We start from the raw sequence: 17,881 nt of genomic DNA, 5'->3' as shown, positions 1-17,881 counted from the left end.
GCCGACCTTTTTTCCAGTCCTTTCCTTTTTTTCCCCTAATTGTTGGAGGAGACTATTGAGTTCAGTGGCTGTTCTTCACCTTGTGAGCTGACTGTTGCTCTTGTTACATCTGCCAAGCTCCGTTTTATTCCTAGTCATTCAATGTCATCTGTGATGAGTACCCTCCTCCTTTTGGCATGAAAGCGGTTGTGTGTGTGTGTGTGTGTGTGGGTGTGTGTGTGTGGAGGGGGGGAATGCTTATACGTATGTATGTGTATTGGCTTTGAGATGCAAGGGCCCTCCTCCAATTTATGCTTGTTTCTTTTTTAATTGTATTTATTTGTTCTTTGTTGTGTTCCTGTTGACTTTTTTGAGATACTTTTGGGAGGAACTGATAGGTGTGTTTAACTTAATTAAATGTTATGATCACCTCTGGGCCTTTTTATTTATTATTAATTTTATTATTATTATTATTAAAATAAGATTACAATAGATATCTCTGTCAGCCCAAAGTGGATCCATTGGATCATTTGAACACTTTAGCAGGGGATTCCGTTATTTTAATGACATTGTTTTGAAATAAAAAAAAAATCATAAAGTAAAAATAGTAAATTATTATTATTATTATTATTATGATTATTATTATTACTGACAGCACACTGGTTGACTGACTGGTTAGCACATCCGCCTCACAGTGCAGAGGTCGTGGGTTGGATTTCGGCTCCCGCCTTCCTGTGTGGAGTTTGCATGCCCCCCCGTGCTTGTGTGGGTTGCACAAGACACCACTTGAATGTCAGTTATCACAATAGAATGCTGTCCTTCATTGGAGATGAAGTACAGTTGCTGGGCTGTAAAGCACAATGCTTAACTTTATGAATTCTGATTTTTTGAAGGAACTTTAACATCCACAATTGAGTATGAAGTTGAGTATTTTATATTGCAAAAAGTTTTTTAGATTAACATTGACTGTGGAATGTTGTCAATCTTGAGCTAACATGTTTTGTCAGCACTGTTTGAATAATTTATTTGTCAGTGAAACTTTTGAGGGTATTTTATGAGCTTTATGTAATGGTCCATTGATTTTCCATGTTTTCTCACAAGATCTAGAGCAGTGGTTCTTAACCGGGGGTTCTCGCACGTGCGAGAATGCTTCCTAGGGGGTGCGAGGATACCCTGGGGGAAATTTACAATTTTTCGGGGATAATGGTCAGGTAACCGAAAAAAGTGAACAATTCTGGAAATCAAGAAGTCATTGTGTTAATTGGCATTAGGGATAATGCTAATTAAGCCTTATAGCTGTAAAGTAAACCAATTATTATTATAATAATTATTTAGGGTTAGGGTTAGGGGTGCGAGAACTGGTTGGTGAATTGAATGGGGTGCGGACAAGGAAAAAGGTTAAGAACCACTGATCTAGATGTGGTGTTATTGGGAGTGTGATTAATTGTCTGTTTGATTGACAGGCGATGAGTCCATCTTATCCTGCCTCCTATCGTGTTAGCTGGGATAGGCTCCCACTGCCCATGATATACACAAGATTAATCTACACACAGGGTGGATAAATAGATATGCATTTTGTTAAGACGAATGAATTGTTAACCCATGATTTTATTTTGGCCCACAGTAGATATGTTGGAAAGGGAAAACCAATGCAGAACCCAGCCATTTATTCAGAAGATGATTTTCCAAGCTACCATATCCACTCTTGTTCAAAAATAAGTCCAGGTGGCCACTGCTTTTGCCAAAGCCAGAGTGCTTGTTCTTTGAATGTGTTGAAGTGAATGTCCATTACTGGCAGTTTGACTGACACAAGGCTGGTTGCAGGCAACCATCAGAGCTTTTTTGGCAACTTCGGGGTGAATTTGGAAAGCTTAGAACTTTTGCCTTGGGAAGCTATGATTTGGGATAATTTCATTGGCTTGCTCGCAAAGGAAAATGATTACAGTATGAATCAATTAAACTTATATACTTATGAATGCGTAAGCGATATAAATGACTTACTTTCAAAAAAGTTAGTCATGATTAGACTTGAATGACATTTTTTTAATCGGCTGTCTGTCAGGGAAGGCAAGGTACCTTGGTTGTCTGATGCCAGGCTGCAGAGGTCATGTCTCTATGGACGTGGAATATTACAAGTCTAGTAGGGAAAGAAAGTGAGCTGGTGGAGAAGGTTCAGAAGTTCCAAATAGACAATCAGGCTCACCTTGACACATAGTTTGGGCTCTGGTTCAAGTTCTCTTGAGGTTGGACTCTCTTCCTGGAGATGCCCATGATGAGAGTCGCTAAACCGGTGTGGGCATATTTATAGCCCCCCCAGCTCGATGACTTTGGATACTTTGGGACTCACCCCGGTGGAGATGGTAGCCTCTCTCCGCTTTTGGGTGGGGGACGGGTAGTAACTGTTGCTTGGGTTTATGCATCAAATAGCAGTTCAGACTACTTACCCATTAATGTGTGCCTTTATACTCCATCCAGAAGAGCATTCCTATTGGAGGACTTTAGTGCTCACATGAGCATTACCAGAGAGACCTGGAGGGGCGTGATTGGGAGGAACGGCCCCAGTGACCAAAACCTGAGCAGTGTTCTGTTATCTGTCTTCGGAGGTCATCACGAGTTGTTTATACACAACACCCTGTTAAAACATAAAACTTTCCAAATGTGCACTTGGCACCAGGACACTCAAGACTGCAGCTCAATGATTGACTTTGTGGTCGTGTCTTTGGATTTGTGGCTGCATGTCTTGGACCCTTGGGTGAACAGAGGGGCAAGCTGTCAACAAATCACTACCTTGTGGTTTGTTGGCTTTGATGGTGGGGAAGATGCCATTCTGACCCTTAGGACCCAAATGTATTAGGAAAATCTGCTGAGAATGTGTGTCAGAATCTCCTGTAAAAAGGAGTAGCAACTCACGTCTCTGGCAGAAGTTTGCCCACATCTCAGGGGACGCAGGGCACATTGACTGTAAGTGGACAACATCCCGTACCCCCATTGTCGAAATGGCCAACTGGCACTTTGGCCATAAGATTGAGAGTGCCTGTAATGACGGGAATCCCCAAACACATTGGTGAACATAGGATATCGGGTGCCGTCAAGCTCAAGAACGAGTCCTGTCGAGCAGGTTTTCCTTGTGGAACTCAAAAGAATGCTGATGGTCACTGGCAAAAACCCAGTCATGGGAGGAGTTTGGCGAGGCCGTGGAGCTAGATTTCCAGGTGGCTTTGAAGAAATTCTGGTCCGCCATCCCACAACTCAGGAGGGAAAAGCAATGCACCATCAACACTGTGTATAATGGTGCTATGACACTGCTGACCTCAAGTCAGGACATGAATCAGTGGGGAAAATACTTCAAAGACCTCCTTCCACTGACACAATTCTACCAAATACATACGCAATCATATGTATGAATATTATATATATATTATATCTCTGAGTTATCCAGTCCAGAAGTGTGACATGAGAACAACAAAATAAACTGTTCGAAACAGGTCAAAATAATATGTGCTTTAAATCAAATCTTCCTGCAGTGTGATTTGATTATTGGTAAATAAAGATAGTTTCTCTCAGCCGTTTGTTCGAACACACACCCACTGAGCAAAAATCATTCTTGCATTCATGTACACATCAATTCATGTATGTGACATCACTTCACATGATGCATATTATATCAGTTGAGATTAAAGCACCACAGCGATTTATTCAAAGTGTCAATCACGCGAAGTTAGTATTCATATTTAGGTGAGACGGTATTACAGAAATTATTTTCAATGCCTGCAACTAGTTTTAAAACTGTAAAAACCTCCTCTAATTGATATTGATATTTTGCCATTTCTTTATTGAGCTCCTTTATGTTTTTGTCTTATTTATGAAAATAGGTTGAGTAAACAAATTGTTATACTTAAAAAAACATAACATGACATCTTTGAGCAAAAATATAACAGGACGCAGACAGACTTACTAAAACTGAGAATCAAATGTCAGGGAGCCATTTCTATGAAATATCAGAGAGAAGTGCGAGGACTTTGACTAAAACAGCAGGGGGGCACTGAAACATTTCCTGTTGTCCATGCAACCAACAGGGACTGCTTGGTGATTATACAACAAAATATATAACTGGGGATCTGTCAAATATGCTGTTGTGAGACCCCAGCTGGGATTTGTTTTTCATCACTCGCTCATCCACGCACACACGCACATACACACACACACACACAGTCACAGAGAATATGCAAAAAGAAGGTGTCTCCCAACATCCTTTATTTCAATATGAAACATTTGGGCCTGTATTGACATGGCCAATACTGAACATGTGGAAGACTCACAATTCGGGGCTTAGCTGTGAATCATAATGAGATAGACACCCGCTATGTCTCTGGAATTCTATTACACACAGTGGGTGTCTCGTCATCACACAGGTCTTGCTTGCGCCTGAACCGTTTTTGTTGGTTTCTGTCCAACTAAGTTGATATTTTTCTACAAGGCCTGCAACCTGTGCGGCCAAAAGTAGGTTGCAATGAGGGGCACTTATGCACACATAAGTGCCATCTTATCATTAAAGGGTTTGCCTTGTTTCAATTTAATGGTGCATTTCACTAGATTGGAAATAATGCACTTATATAGACAAGCGTGAGCACACAGACACATGAAAAGAAACAAAGGGACTCGAGAACCTTTACAGCAGAAGACTTGAGACTTTTCAAGGGGTGGTCCCCAGACGTGGATCGGTACCACACCTGCCTTTTTAATATGTGATGTCCAGCTTGTTAATGAGACTATGAAACCCTCAAACCTGCCTCGTCATTTTGAGACAAAGCATCTTCCATTAAAAAACAACAAGATGTTTTCAAAGAAAGACACTTGATCACATAAGAAAGAAATAATCATTGAGGGCCACGACTACAATGAACGTGTCTGTACTGAGCGCATTGCTAAAGCTGAGAAGCTGTTTACTAATTCCAAATAAACGATCCTTCCCTCCGCAAAGCACCTCTTCACTTGACTTGTTGAAAATGCAGAAGTGGGGAAAGAAGCAACTGTTCCTCTTAACAACTCCGGCAAAGGCCATTGTGGCACAGTTATTAAAGAGGACTTAGTAATTTTGCTTTACGGTGAGTTGGTATTGAGTGTCAAATATTTTGGTTTCGCTTCTTTGTATTAATGTTAATTATTTTACATAGGTCAGTCCCAATACCATTGAGGTTGGTATGTAAATAAAAACTGAATACAATGATTTGAAAATCCTTTTTTTAAAAAGTAACCTTTAAATCACATTTTAGGATTTTTTAAAAATAATTTATTTGTAAATTATGGGAGACAATACATTTCTGGTCAATACCAGATACACAAGGGCTGCTTTGGCACTCCATGCAAGATAACATCCCTATGGTATCAAACTGATCATGAAGAGGACATAGCGACAAAATTGGGTAAAGTGCCCATCTTTGATTGTTAGAGTTAAGACACTGTTCAGACAGATAAATACTGGGAATCAAACCCACAACCTCTGAACTGTGAGGCGGACATGCTAACCAGTTCAGCACCGTGCCGCCAAATTTTTAATTTATTCCAACTTTATTTTTAACTCATCAGACAAATGCAACAACTGCTCAAGAAGTGACTTAATCTCACATTTTAACCAGCGTTAATGAACTGAGAAAAATTTACAAAAGGGATGTGAAAAAACGTTTTATAATTGCTGCTGATAATCACAAAGTACAACTTAATGAACCTCATTTGAATGAATAGAAATTCAGAGAAGTGGTTGAAGGGATTAAGATTTGGATTAAGAAAATATGAAAGTGTGCATTGTGTGTTTGTTATTATTATCCTATATTGTGTTAGTGTATGGAATTCCCTATCAGTCCCTCACCTACATTTGTTTTTTTGTTTTTTTAAGGAAAGAAAGGAGGTTCACTTTTGTACGTTAGTAAAACCTCACCTCCTCTCACTTCAAATACAGTGGTGAGCTGACCTTAGAATCTTATCTCACTGGTCAGCGCTCTGTGTTCTCAAACCAGAGACGTGCTGGCGAGATGGGTGGAAGCCGCCAGAGTAAAATGAACACATTCACACCAATAGTGGATGAATGTTCATCTTCTCTCCACCCCCCATAGAGGAAAAAAAGGAAGGAGGGAGCTCGGCTGTTTGAAAAGTAGATCTAGCTCGAAAAAAAGATCGGCACCCCTGAGTTACAGGAAATAATATTTTTCCTTTGTACATGCCGATTAAGATAGAAGCTTCCGTTTTAGTCCAAAGTTGGGCTCTCCACCAAGCTAACAATTGTTTTTTTCTTTTAATTATACTATCCAAGGTTAACCTTTTCAAACCATGGTAAATTGAGAATTGTATATGGTAATCAAGATCAAGAAAGAGGGACAAGGGGGGGGATACATATTGGAGGTTCTCAAGGCCTATTAGGTATTTAACACAATACCTAAGAATTACATCCATCAAGCTACAGTTACATTTTGTTTCGGGACGTCTACTGTAAATGCATGTTTTGTATTTTGTGCATGAATTATTTGAAATGGGATCATGCGTAACAGAAAATGTCCTCCAACTCTGGAATGACCCATGTACAGTTGAAGCTTTGCTTTGACGTTTGATTTGATCTGATCTGATCGCAAAATTAGGTAATCTGTAATCTGATGGTATTCTGTGAAAGCCTCATGGGTCTTTTTTTTCCCAGAATTACCTTGAATTCCATATTTTAGCAACATTTTGCAAAGTGCCTCTTTTTGTCATTGCCAAAACCCCACCGTGGTAAAACTTGGCATTCTCTCCCATTTTATGGTCATTTAGAGCTTCATCTTGGTTGTAAAAGACTGGTAGGAACCTTTTGCTACATTAAACTGTCCTTGTCACTAAATTTGAAATTGTCTTAATGCACAAACCCGAATAATTTTTTTCTTTCTCAAGTGTCATTTTCAATTTCTGGACATCCGTGTCTTTGTTATCCCACCCCCATCACCCTTATGTAGACATCGCACATTCATTACCACCTAGCCTTGGCTCAGTCTGCGCGCTCCCCTTCTGTGGCACTCAATTACTCTGTCTTCCTGGGGCAAGCACTGGTGTCAAGCTACTGTAATGACTTTCTGATTATCTGTCTTTATGTGATGAATGAGATGGAAATGTACCACCACGGCCAAAACAGACCTGGTCCTGTGCCAACCTGCCATGCTAAAATCAGTGGCTGGTGGAGAGGAATGGACAACTAAACAAATAACATCAGATAGTACGAGAGCTCCCATTAGCCTTTTTCACCGCGACCATCGAAGCAGGAATTTTCATTTTTCCTAGCTTGCCACTCTGTTTGTGGTACTGAAGTGAGTGTAAGGATGAAATCGACCCGCAAATTCAGCGTCTTCTGAGGCTGTATCAATGACGTAAGACGTGAAATGTTGTCAACCACAATGTGTACAGTTTAACATCTCAGGGTCATTATCCATGCTCCTCTGCGTTGAGGAAAGCAATTGTCGCTGTTGGGCCGATGACTCCGCACATCTAATTAGCTCATTGCACTGAGCGACTCTCGAGCTCTGTGGACGCACAATTTAGACACATCATTGTCCTTCGGTCACTGCATCGTGAGACATCAACTATGTGATACCATTGAGACAAGTCACTGCCCTTATTTGGTGAGTTCTGCTTGAAATAGGCTGATAATTCAATTTCAGCTCTACTGTTACAACTGATGCGTTAACTTACTAGAAAGCCAGTGCGAGAGCAATGTTTGTTTTATGCCACTTCAATTTTAAGGAGTTAATTTTAGCATTTTTCAGAGTGTGATATAGTGCATTGTTTATGACACAAGAAGACAGACAACAGTTAAAAACTCATTGACCCAGTGATTAATTAAGAAGTCACTTTGAAGGAGAGACACATAGACAGCTCTAATGGAGTCGTTATGAGAGATAAAGTCTTTGTAGCACCCCAGTGAGAAATGGGCTTAACCTCCACTTGGATGGACGTGCTCAGTGTATAGATGTAGTGAGAGGGACTTGTCATAAAAGCACCGCCATCAAGGACAAGATCATCTGCCATTGCATCTTAATCTACAGGTGTTTTATGAAGTAAAGTGATTGTTGATGCCTGATTTGACCTTCAAAAAGCGTTCTATTGATTTTCTCTCTTTCTTCATAATGACTGTTGATGCCTTTTCAGCTTCAGATGTGCCGAGGCTGAAAAATGAGCTTGAAGCAGCTGTGGCAAACCATTAATGTGGATGCCACTCCATTGAAGCCAAAGACCTGTGAGAAGGCCCTGGTCCACCCTGCCACTCAGCCACCCACATCTCCAGTCCTATTATTCATCCCTCTTCCAAATGCCTTTTTATGCTGCTCAATTACCCCAACTGTGGCCCAGTGTGAACACAGTAATGACATTCTGATTATCAGTCTGTAAATGAGAAATGAAATGAGTATGTGAAGCCATGCCGGAGAAAGAATGGAATAGCTAAAAGCCTTTCAAAAATGGAGGGAGACAGGACGAAGGGGGTGGGGGTGTAGGGCAGGGTGAGTGCAGCACTCTTGTGATCATCAACATGAAGATAAAAAGAGGAAACATTTTCAACCAAACAATAAATGTATGATATTACACTTTGAAATTTAATTGCCTCCGATTCAGGTCCTTGTGTAGTTTAACAATGAATTGAGGTCCTTTGATTTAAAAGAATGAACCTGCTAGAAAGAAGCCGTGTTGCTAATGAAAATATGTCCAATCATTGGGAAGCAGTGCTCTACTTCAAATGTTAAATCGGGCTGAATGGGAAAATATAAATCTACACCTGCACTATTTGCATAACACCCATGCTAGATTATTTCTTAAAATGTGACAAAATGTCATCCACATTTTCTACCCCAACAAAGATAGATTGTCCAGTAACTAACCTATGGCTGCTAAGACTATGCAGGCTGAATGGTTCTTTGTCAATACACGCAATACTCCATTTTAACACCACATTACACTTCCCCTATGCGTCATACATTCTATTTCATAGCTCACACGACTGACATTATGTAGCAGTTACCCATATTAATTTTTGTCCATGCTTAGCGATAAAATGCAAATATGCAATATGCGATCTGGGCCACTAAATTGATCCTTCTCATCCTGAAGCATCACTTTCATTTCAATCCAATCTCCAGCCTTGACTTTTGTTTAATTGGTTATAAACATCCTGATCAATCGCCTTAATTGATATTTTTTTCAGGGAGAAAAACTCTGAGTCTAACAAATGTAATTGTCAGATAGGAAGTAGGCACTGCATTGGTGGTAATTGGATCTTCATGGATGCATGCATAACTGAGAGGTCTTGAAATAGAACCACTGCCTTGGTGAGTAGATGTATAACTCATGTTTAGCCACTGGAGGAATCTGCATGTTAAAGTAGCTGGTAGACAGTGTTGCGAGTAACAATTACATATTTACAATTAGGTGGTTACAATTGAATAATGTAACAAATTCTGTGATATCTATGTAATATTGTTACAGTTACTTAGTCCCTCAACATATCAGAATACAGATATAATCACTCAATTTAAACAGGAAAGCACATTGATGCTAGATAAACGGCTTACTTAAATAATCCCCTCGTATAAAGATATTCCCCAAATACAGATTTTCATGCTTCCCTGAAAACGCCAGAAATTATTTCATTGCCCATTCGATCTTTCCTCCAAAGATTGTATTTGTTTTTATGCGACAATCAGCATCTTACATGGCTGAGAAGTCATTGTTTGTGAAACAATGCCATGAACTAAAATCCAAAACACAGATTCAAAATACAAGCAGGACCAAAAAACCTATGTAAAAAGCAGAAAATAAACTGTGAATAACAAGGGTCATTGTGCTTTTTAGATATGACTATTGAATTTTGTGACATCAATTGCAGGATACAAAATGATGTTCATTCTGACTGGCTCTTCTGGCAAAATGCAAATCCGTCTGAACGGAAGACATATCCGGTGCCCGATTACATCATGGTATGCGTTTGCTTCAATAGGGAAAAGAACATTCCGCCCCATTAAATTTAGAGTATGTCTCCAGATTGACTGGCTCCTCCTCTTGTCCACATACAAACACCGTGAACACGCACGAGACAAGCAGCATGTTGTACCATTTCATATTCGGTCTGTATACGCAGTTTGCACATGAAAGACAGGCTGGACGTGTTCCTGTCAGTCGGTACTTGATCCGGTTGGGGATGGTTACAAGGGACGAACAAAAACCTTGCTTCCTTGCATGCCTAGGCGTCGTTGCTTAGTCCGTCCTTTTTATAAAGAAAAAAATCTTCTCCTCCGTCTGCAAAATGGGTGTCTGTCTGGGACGGAATGCCCATAACTGGCTTGACGGTTCTGACACCTTAGGAATGCTGTGATTAACAGATGCAGGAGTGAATGGGCCTCCCCATGAAAAGAGCCACATGTCAGAATCTTTGGGCAAAAACTCATCGAGGACTCAAAGTGGCTGATCGAGCAGCAACTTAGCATGTCGGCCCCCTAAAAATAAGCTGATTTCAACAAGACTTGAAAAAGCGTGTGTAAAGTAGTGTCCGATGCTGTAAGTCTCGATGAAGTCTCGGTGCATTTTAATCAGTCATAGACAAACTCAAGAAAGTTTTTTATGGAGGAAAAAAATGCAGGTCTTCTTCAAGGTCACATGAGAGTCCATTTTAATTTGTACTTTCAGCCTTTAAGTTACGTAAGATATATGCTATAGCGTGATATAGTGGTGTGTGGAATTGGCATATTTTTAGTGAAACAATCACCATAAAGACAGCCAAACAACCGGGTGTGTCACTGCCGTTCTTTCGGTTGTCCGTGTTCATGCAATAGTTAAGGACAAAAAGCTCATCTGACATTCCTCTACTATAGTTAACATAGATGAAGATTCAAAACACCGATTGCAACACAAAGCCTAAAGACCATAATTTATTTGACAGTCCATTTTTAGTACAGCTCTGCCTCACTAAATGTTAATGTTGTTATTGCAATGCACTCATAAGGAAACCACCACTGTGACAATGCTACTGTAACAAATGTATGTTGCAACATTAGCGTGTGAGTATACTGGCATCTGCTCATTAGCGCTAATCAAAATGTTCTATTATTATTCGTGCAAAACTGCACAGCAACACATTCAATGAGTCAAGTAATTTTGCCAAGATGCATAATAAATATCAAATTGTGGGAGACACAAGTGAAAATGTCAGGGGTCGCAAAGTAATTTGGGGCCAAATTATGACAATCCATCATGTTGCTGTGTAACTGGACTGATTAAAAGATGGATCATCCCATAAATGTTTATGCTGTGTTTGCCAACAGATTTGGAATGGAAAATAAAGGAATAAAAGATAACAAAAAGGGCGTCTAGGTGTGACTTTGACTTGAAGAGTGTCAACAAAGAAGAATGGGCTATCAAATTTGAACATGTTGACATTATATTCAAATGGGAATTGTAACGCTAAATAAAGTGGTTATGGTTTAACTACCGTATTTTCCGGACTATAAGGCGCACCGGACTATATGGCGCACCTTCAATGACTGGCCCATTTTAAAATTGTGTCCTGATATAAGGCGCACCGGACTATAAACCGCACCATTAATGCATCATGTCAGAATTTTAATCCAAATCAAATCATTCTCCATTTTATCTTTTTTGTTTCAACTTCAGACGCAACAAATTACTTTATAATCACAAAATAATGATCCATAGTCTTTTTGATTCATGATTCATAGTCTTCAGCGGGCCACTTATGACTGATTTCATGACACAATGCTTCGGGCCAGTTTAAATTTAGGAATTTGGTCCATATATAAGGCTGTATATTAGGGATGCACCGAAAATTCGGCCACCGAAAATTTTCGGCCGAAAATGACCCAAAAGTGCATTTTCGGTTTTTGGCCGAAAGACCTAAATCACCGAAACAACACGGCCGAAACTTGTGATGACGTGAGCAAACAGCGCAGCCAGCACGCGGGAAAACGGGATAAGAGCCAGCATGTCTGCGGTGTGGACTGATTTCACTATCTCAGAGAAAGACCCACGGATAGCGATTTGTAAACATGCAATGCTGAAATTTCAAGAGGGGGTGCATCTGCAAAAAGTTTCTCCACGTCGGGTTTAATTCATCACCTGAAATCCAAACATCCCGATCGCCATTCTGAATATGAGAAGAAGGCGACACAGAAAAGGAAACTGACACCGAGCACGCCCACTCCGTCTGTGGCGGACGTTTTTGAAAAGGCAAGAAAGTTTGTGCATCCACAATTCTTGGTGGATTTGTTGTTGATAAAGGCTATGGTAACCATTGTTTTGATACACTTTTATGTTGTACACACAGAACAAAATTTAAAAGGCACTTGACTTATGCACTTTGTGTTTTTATAAGAGAACATATTTCAGCAGGCCAGTCAGTTATAAGCCTGTAAATTATTATTTAATGTACACATGAGTGGGGTCAAGTTAAACATTTTATTTTTATTTTATTTTTGAATTTTAATTTATATTGTGCATTGTTGTCAGTGCTAAATAAATATTTTCATACTTTTGTAACTGGTTTATTGCAATGCCTTGATTTTAGTGAGGTTAGTACACATGTAGCCATAAATGCTGTGGTTCATTTTTGGTTTTCGGTTTCGGCCAAGAATTTTTATTTCGGTGCATCCCTACTGTATATATATATATATATATATATAAGGACTATAAGGCGCACTGTCGGCTTTTGAGAACATTTTAGATTTTTAGGTGCGCCTTATAGCTCCGTAAAATACGGTACTTTTCTTTGTAATCCTATGCAGCGTAACATGTTTTACTTAGTGCTTTATTTATAAAAATCTAACAAATAACAAAATTTTTTTAATCATATTTGAGCCGAAAACAAGTCTCTCCACATGATCCTTGTGTGTAAATGTTATATAGTTGCCCATTTTTTGTATGTTTAACTATTTGTTTGTAGAAGTCTCGTGTGGAGTTACAGCAAGGAAGTTCGAGGTGAAAGAATACGTCAGAGAAAACCACTTTCATCTGAGCGAGGGCATTCTTTTGGAGAGGGACAGAGAGTTGTCTGATTTAGCACTTTTGTCTTCAGAGCTGAGGTACATCAGCAGTTCATCTTGATAATGGAAAGGACTATGTGTGCAGATTTGTTGAAATAACCTTTTGTGAATCTAACTTCAACAATGAAAAAAAGTGTGTGGGTGTGTGTGTGGGCGGGGGTAAACAAAAAACGGACAAAAGTGATTTTATCATCACTGCCATTTTTTAACTGCTGATCTACGCATTGTGAAATGTAATTTTCTATTTTTCATTAATACTCAAAAGTTGTTTTCTTCACTCGCTTTCTGTGAAGTTCACCTGTTGATGCAGAGTTGCGTTGATTTTTGAATATCTTGTTAGATTCAATCACGTTTAAAGTTACGTATGTTCCATACAGACTTAAATGAGTAATGTTGCATTTTCCATGTGAAACATATTATTCATGTGGATGAGACATAAAAGAAATGCAATCTCAATGCATTTTCACTCAAGGATGAAACATTCCTTCATCCATAAATTACACCAGTCAAGATTAGAAGACTCTGGCATGAGTTAGTCGTCTTTGTCTTTATACAAAATTCATCTGTACTATAGACCGTTATTGAACTTTTCTTTTTTATTCAAATTTTAATTTTCACCTCACTTCAATGTGTTAAATGTAGAGCAAATGAGCACAGTCAAAGTTAAAAGTGTTTAGAGCTCCTTTCAATGGAATATTTCAAGTAAACTGTTAATTAAAGATTCACAAACATTCGCAGCAGCGCTCAACCTCGCAAAAGCCTTGGATTGTAGCAATGTGCTGTCTTCCACATCTCAGTGCTGTGAGAGCGATTCCTATGTCTGATGTGTCTCATTAAGCTTGTTTGGATTTTGTTTACTTTCACTGATGACATTAATTACAATTTATGGACTTGCAGGACATTATCTTCCTTATCTTCTTTGTCATTTGTTGTTTTTATATGTCAGTATCTTGTACACAGCTCAGTCCATCCAGCAATGTAATTGTGTTTATTACTCAAGTCAACTTTACTTCTAGAACACTTAAACAACTGTAACAAAATAACAAAATACTGAACACAAAAAATAAAATTAAATCATTCAAATAATAATATGATTACTACTTTACTACATTAGCAAGCCTTCTTTGAATACCTTGGTTTCATATTTTCTGTCTCTAAGACAGGAGTGGTGCAGTGTGGCGTATATAGACAGTATATACATGTGTATAAGTCTGTAGGTCTGGTGCGCAACTCACACAAGCATGTTATTTTGCAGAAATATAATTGTTGCTTTGTGTAAAACAGGCCAAATTTTGAACCCAAATTGGGTTGTTTTTAACCTGGCATTTTTAAGGGTGTACTATACTATACTGTGCGATGCTATGCTATCGTATGTTGTGCTAAAGGAAAACAAGAACGTTTAAGAAATGGATGTAAAATTACCTTTTTTTTTTTAAATAAATAAATAAACTAAATCATAGCACTGTAAGTGTTTTGAGCATGCACAGAAGACATTTGCCATGCAAGCAGAGACTATTAGAGCATACAAAAGAGTTTGCAGGGACATTACGATGGGAAAACAGGAAAATAAAATAATAATACTTTCATTATGACTGAATACTGAAAATACACAAATGTTCTCTTTCAGTCCAGAGAGTTTGCCACACCTAACCATTTGTCGAATTTGTATGACAAACATAAAAATCTGAACATGTCTACACTTTTATAAAGGACATTTAGAGCTGCATAAAAGTAACTCAAAATATCCTGCTCTTCATCATTATTGATTCACACTCTTTCTGCTTATGTTCAGCATGTGTGGATCAGCGACACTTAAGCCCTTAACCACAAAATTATCAAAACCTTTCTATTTAATGGTTTTGGGGAAATCACACACCTTATATCAAGATGTTGCAGAAATGAAATGTATGGCATTTTTGGTTAAGCACATGTTCATTTGTCTATGTCTACATGCTTGTGTTTGAAGATTAAAGGATTAGCTTTAAAGGACCACACTATTGTCCAAAAAGCAATTAGACTCCCAAGCTCTCTCAGTTAATTTCAGCAGCATTGAATGCAAACTTTCAGGGGAGCCTCAGGTGATCCGACAATTGGAGCAAGAGGCGGAAATGAGCTGAGACTTATGAGAAACAAGGGACCAAAGAAAAAGGTGTGTGAGTGAAAACGCTCAATTTGGAAAAGTGCCAATGAACTGCAAAGTGAGGCGATGTTGAAAAAGCTGTGTATTGCCGAAAGATTGACTGATGGGAAGAACGTATACTGAGAGGTATGGTCCGATATAGCAGCTGTGGAACATGGAAGGACTGATATAGAAAAAAGTAGCTTAATCTTTTCACAGCTTTTCACATTCCGTAAATATCACAATTAAATACTTTTTGAAATACATGTTGTATTGAAAGCAAACTAACGCAAGAAAAATGGTTAAACCTACATATGTATAACAATACGTAGCAAAATGTAAGAGGCCCTTAAGGCAATAAAACAGGAAGTCCTAAAGTGAATCCAGTTTCAATCATCTGTGTCTCATATTGACTAGACCCAATAATCACCAGTTTGTGAGTGCTGCTACTAAAAATAATAATAATAATAATAGCACTATTCACAAGTGAGCAGAATCAGTCATCTTTTTTTTTTACTATTCTTTAAAACTCTTTGTATGCCAGCGACGAGAATACTCGTCATCAACATTAAGCACATCAAATTTGCATTGGTGTACAGTAAATCTGGAAATGACAATATTTTAGCCCCAAATAATTTGAGCAGATTTCTTACTTACCAAACTGGTAGCCCTTCGCATTAATCAGTAGCAAATAATTTTGCCATGTGAACAAACATTAACATTTAAAAGACATACAGTTACAAGAGTTGGTCATATGAAAAGTCTGTAACCACAAAGAGAGAAGGAATAGAAAAGTGAAGCGAGTATTTGAGAGTCAATAATTTCCGGTCCAGGTGTCCATTCCTCCAGTGATGAAGTTAATCCTATGAGACAGACAAATGCTCAACCAGTTGCTCCTCAGAGATAATGAGCTGCTGACTGCTGAGAGAGATGTTTACAGGGCCAGAGGGTAGGATTGGAGTTGCTTCAATGGTTCTGTACAAAGCGGGTGTGGGCTTGACTCTAAATTAGTGGGCCTTCTCGATCAATGTTGGTTGTAATTAGCTGCTATTGATCCCAGGCATCAGCCACTACAGTGGGCCACAGCAAAAGCTCTTCTCCAATGTCCATCAAACCGCATTTCCACTCAACAGTAATGCAGGATTATACAGCAAACTGTGAAAAAATTACACACGGACAAGATTCCCCAACAGGATAGACGCAAACATACAGCTAATAAGAATGGCTAAGACTAAAACATTAAATACACACCCTTAAAACTTGAGGTTGAAGGGCTTTGTGGGTGGGCCAACCTCTCCGTTGAGACCTGCTGGAACTCTTACAGAGCATTACAAATATCATTTGACTGCGGTGATTATGTTATGCAAAAAAATAATAAAAAAATAATTAAGGATACCATCAATGTTGTCAGTATAATTGTTTTTTTTTTTTTGTTTTTTTTTTCAAAGATAATGATGTTGGACCACAAAAATTAAACAGTGCCTGATTTTCTTTAGTTAATTCTTAGTAAGGTATTTGGATTTTTTTTAAATTGCTTTCATCAGTTACAGTAGTTTTATTTATTATTGTGGGCTTTTTTTTAAAATTGCTTTCATCAGTTACAGTAGTTTTAATTATCATTGTGGGCTTTTCTTTATCAACAAAGGAATATTGGAACCACGTTTATCTATCAGCAGGCCCACATTATGTCTGGTTTATGCACTAGAGATGTTCAACATTTTTGGCTTCATTTACACTTCACACAATCCATATTCATCACATTACTTTTTTCTTTATTAAAGAATGCAGAAAGCGAGTATGGTCAATTTTTATGTATTTTTTTTATCTGAAAAATGAAAAAAAGTTTAATTTTTTTTCTATTTTATCCATTCCTTTTAGAGAGATAATGAAACAATCAATGCTTTTAAAAACGCCCACTTTTAATGAGGAGTAGGGCCACATACCCCTCCCCCTCATGTCTTGGTTGATGACGTCATGGAAGGAAGCGATCACAATTCCCCCTATTGGAAATCATTGACCAGACTATTGGTTAAAATGTCCACAGCTATCAGTTTGCACCGAAGTTTACATGGACATCTCTACTTATGACTACTTCAGCATATCGCAAGAATTAGCCTCTCTGTGGCTGAAGTGCCCTGTCACGTTTATTTCCTTTCATCACATACGCAAACACGACGCATACTGAAAGGATTCATGTAAGCTCAATTGTTTATATATCGTTTTTGAAATTGATAAGGGTTCATTTGACTTAAATTTCCCCTGAAGTCGACGTATGGGGTACCACCTCCGCCGCCTATCCAAGAAAGGAGCTGCTTTATATGGCCACACTCAGCTGAAAGGTCGGCCTCCTTGCTGTGGTGCTGCCAATCATTCCAATAAGCCGGCCTCTGGGTGGAGTGACATGGTATGGGTCGAACCTCCTGGCTGAGCCACTAGCAGGCTGACACTTTTATGTCTGTAAATTTCCCTCTTTAGGTTTCTTTTCTTCTGTTTCTTTTTTTAAGTTCTCATTCACGTTCTGCAGTAGACCCCGGGTGCGTTAAATAACCCCTCACACGTAAAACTCATAAAACTCATTAATTGCATCAAAAAACAATGAAGAGTACGTGAGCACATTGCAGGGAGTATGTGGAACCAAAAAAAAAAACAATGCATAATAATTAAATGCAGAAATTAAGCCAATGAAATTAGTGTTCATTTCAGGAAAAAGTTACTCTTTTGCATT

This window comes from Syngnathus acus, chromosome 10, assembly GCF_901709675.1.
Source record: "Syngnathus acus chromosome 10, fSynAcu1.2, whole genome shotgun sequence".
Classification (NCBI taxonomy): Eukaryota; Metazoa; Chordata; class Actinopteri; order Syngnathiformes; family Syngnathidae; genus Syngnathus; species Syngnathus acus.
The sequence above is the reverse complement of the archived record's forward strand: the minus strand, read 5'-3'. Positions refer to the sequence as shown.